This window comes from Prunus avium, chromosome 4 (assembly GCF_965620075.1).
Source record: "Prunus avium chromosome 4, drPruAviu1.hap1.1, whole genome shotgun sequence".
NCBI classification, from domain to species: Eukaryota; Viridiplantae; Streptophyta; class Magnoliopsida; order Rosales; family Rosaceae; genus Prunus; species Prunus avium.
The window spans coordinates 31985727-31989771 of NC_142287.1; the positions used below are offsets into that span (position 1 = coordinate 31985727).

General features: G+C 36.9%; 1 pseudogene; it reads left to right on the forward strand.

The window, feature by feature from the left end:
• Positions 1–824: 824 nt before the first annotated feature.
• LOC110760226 (tetrahydroberberine oxidase pseudogene) lies at positions 825–3648 on the forward strand (annotated as a pseudogene).
• Positions 3649–4045: the final 397 nt, after the last annotated feature.

The window sequence follows — 4045 nt, forward strand, 5'->3', positions numbered from 1 at the left end:
GCAACTAGCTATTTGTCCATATTATTCAACTAAACTGACCAATTAATTTTCCAGAACCAAACCAAATTCCCTGATTCTAGGTTGTTTTTAACTCGGCGTGCCTCAACATGTCCTCGGTTGAACTTTTCTTCCAATAACCATCCACTAAGTAATATTCCGCAGTGCATATGATCTAAATTAGTGGATATATTCAAAGAATATTATAGCACTTCTAATCAAATGTAACAAAAAAAGAAGAAGCATTGACCAGTTAGAAGACTGGAAAGTGGGGCACAAAAATAACCCAATTCATGTGGCAGAGATTGGAATTGGGCTGGTCAATGTTGGGCCATTCACGATTTCAACATTGCCCACTAGGAAAGGAATTATTAAGAGCAAAGAAAATAGCTATTTTTGTCGTGCAAGTATATATAAATTCCACCTTATAGCTATATGATTTGAGAAGATATAATCTAAGATGTTTTAAGCAAGTTTGACGCTTGACAAGTTGACATAATGCCATGTCCATCAAGGAAATGCACTAGCAGAAAAAAAAAAAAGTTTGCATAAATTTTGAGATACGCCTCCACTATTGGAGAAAGACTTCTATGAAACGGGGATAATACTTTTTTTAACACTATGACACACGTAATAGTACTTTGGAATGGTATAGCATTATTGGCCATAAATAGCAAACCCAAGTAAGTTTTTCTCCCACTATTAACATACAAACACAATCCACCTCCACTAATTTTCCAAGTCCTATTTTTTTGGACTCATACTTTTCCAAATCATAGTACATATATTAGAGAGCTAATAGCCTGTGCATTTCATATGTGCGCTGAGGAAATCAAAATGGTGACCTTACACATGAAACTACTTCCTCTACTATACTTCCACTACTTTTCATCCTTTTCAACTCAGTTTGGTCCGCAACTTCAAATTCAGCTGTAGAAACCTTTCTTCAATGTCTTACCTCCGACATAAAGGATAACTCTAGCAAAATCATTATCACCAAACACAGTTCTGCTTATTTCTCAGCCGTGCAATCTTCCATACAGAACCTAGGATTCGTGACCAGTGGAACATCAAGACCAGAAGCTATCATTACTCCCTTTCATGATTCTCATGTTCAAGCAGCTGTAATTTGCTCCAAGAAAAAGGGCGTGCTAATCCGAATCCGAACTGGGGGCCATGACTACGAGGGCCAATCTTACGTAGCCAGAGCTCCTTTTGTCATCATTGATCTTTTCAATCTTCGGTCTATCGATGTTGACATAGAGAATGAGAGTGCTTGGGTTTAATCGGGCTACTCTTGGAGAGTTGTATTACAGAATTGCAGAAAAAAGTAAGGCTTATGGATTTCCAGCAGGGTCATGTCCTACCATGGGTGTGGGGGGACATATTAGTGGGGGTGGATTTGGTACCTTGTTCAGGAAGTATGGTCTGGCAGCGGACAATGTCCTTGATGCTAAAATTGTCGACGTTAATGACAGAGTTCTTGACAGAAAATCCATGGGAGAAGAACTCTTTTGGGCTATTAGAGGAGGGGGAGGTTCAAGCTTTGGAGTTATTCTGGCATGGAAACTTAGGTTGGTTCCTGTCCCTCCATCTGTAACAGTTTTCAAAATTTCAAAGACCACAGAACAAGGTGCTACCAAACTTCTTTCTAAATGGCAAAACATTGCGGATAAGCTTCATGAAGACCTTTTCCTACACTCAGTCATAGGTGTTGGAAATAAAGCCGGCACAAATGGTGACAAAACTATTATTATTGAATTCAGTTCATTGTTTCTTGGGCCCGTGGAGAAACTTCTCCCTTTGATGCAGGACAATTTTCCAAAGTTAAGTGTAGACCGCAGCGATTACACTGAAATGAGCTGGATTGAGTCTGTTCTTTACTTTGCTTTCATCCCAAGAAACGAATCAGAAGCTTTGCTCAGGAGGAGGGCTCAACAATGCAAGAGCTTCTTCAAAGCGAAATCAGACTATGTGACTGAACCTGTGAGAGTCCGTTTTTTCTTAAATAATGATTAAACAAAAATAATATATATATATATATATATATATATATATAGTTTTACGTAATAAATATTTATCTAATTCTATTACATATATCCTATTCTATAATTAAGGTGTGAATCACGTCTTAATTCAAGGTTACGTAAATCCGTGGGTTAGGGCGTGATAGAATGGTATCAGAGCATAGGGATTAGACACCCTTGGGAACTGTGGTCTAGTATTAGTTCGAAATAAGTTTGAATTAGGGGCATAACTTATTACAGTAGATTAAGTGTTACGTAAGAAGTACCCATAAATTTTTCTTTGATTCCATTAAGTTTTCTTTTTAAATTTCAAGGACGAAATTTCTTTAAGGAGGATAGATTGTGAGAGTCCGTTTTTTCTTAAATAATGATTAAAAACAAAAATAATTGTTATATATATATAGTTTTATGTAATAAATATTTATCTAATTCTATTACATATATCATATTCTATAATTATGGTGTGAATCACGTCTTAATCCAAGGTTACGTAATAAACCCGTGGGTTGGGGGATGACAGAACCTATTTCAGAAGCTGGCTTGAAAGGTTTATGGCAAAAACTAATTGAAGTAGGGGCTTACCTGATATTGACACCTTATGGTGGAAAAATGAGTGAGATTTCCAATTCAGAAATTCCTTTCCCACACAGAAGTGGAAATCTATTCAAAATACAGTATATGGTCACTTGGGATGATTACAGGGAAAATGAGAGAGGTGAGAGCTTGATGAGCAAGCTGTATGACTACATGGCACCATATGTTTCAAAGTCCCCAAGAGCTGCCTATTTGAACTATAAGGATCTTGACTTGGGGAGGAACAATGATGTTCATACAAGCTATGCACAAGCAAACATTTGGGGTTTGAAGTATTTCAAGAACAACTTTAGGAGACTTGTTCATGTTAAGACCTTAGTTGATCCTGGTAACTTCTTCAGGGATGAACAAAAGCATCCCTAGTGTGCGTTCATCTAGGAAGAAATAGAATTTCAACAATAAATGCATGATAATATTAGTAATCAATAATTTAAAGATCTTTCTGCTTTAGTTTCCAAAATAATTTCCTAATAGTCAGGGCTTGTTAAAGTTTGAAACTTTCTTCAAATCCAATTGTCTGTTACCAAAACAGTGAAAATGGAAACCAAATTTCAGAAGCACTCTTATAAATTCTGATATTGTTGGAGCAGGATTTCTTTCAAGAAGAAATACCTCCTCAAGTTCTTGATTGAAGTCTGCACACTTCCTTGGTTGAAAAGAACTCCGGATCGCATTTCCGAGAATAAACGATGGAAATGGGGTGAGTACCTGCAAAAGCCACTCCGATGCTCAAGTCAATGTTTGCGCAGCGAACTCTTAGTGCTCAATTGAATTTTTCGTACCTTTGTTGGAGGTGTGGTTAGGATTTTATAGCGCTTCGAGCACTTTGGGTTTAGCTCCACTTCCCTGGCTTTGCGCACCCTATCCTCCACTTCCCAATCATGGGATGATCGGGCTATGTCTTCCACGCTCTGCACGTCTTTAGTGGGACAGAAGCTCCTCGACCATCCCACGTCTTTTAATCGTAGCATACGGGTTAGGTCATGCTACGTGGGATTTGGTCCCCACAGATATTGTTCATATCTCATAGTTTCCCTTTTCCTTTTTTTTTTCCCTATAGATTTTCTTTTGTATTATGATGTAATAATCTGTGAAGTATGATGTAATAATGTCTATAAATCACAATTTTCCTATTATACTTTACTATTCTTTAATTCAATCAAAGTGACTAATTGATGAGATGAGATTGTGCCATCAATTTAAAGAACTCAACTTTAGGAACGCTGTCTTTTGCTGAAGTGTTAAAAAAACTTTGTCATGGCATCTTTTGGATCCTTTCAAATCCACGAATCTCGCATCTAAACAATAGATTTGGTAGTTGCATGTTTAAAGATGTCTTAAGTTAAAGCAAAAGTGGTTGATAATATATTTGATCACATGGGGTTCTCTAATCTATATTTAAATTACATTTACATTCATATACGAAC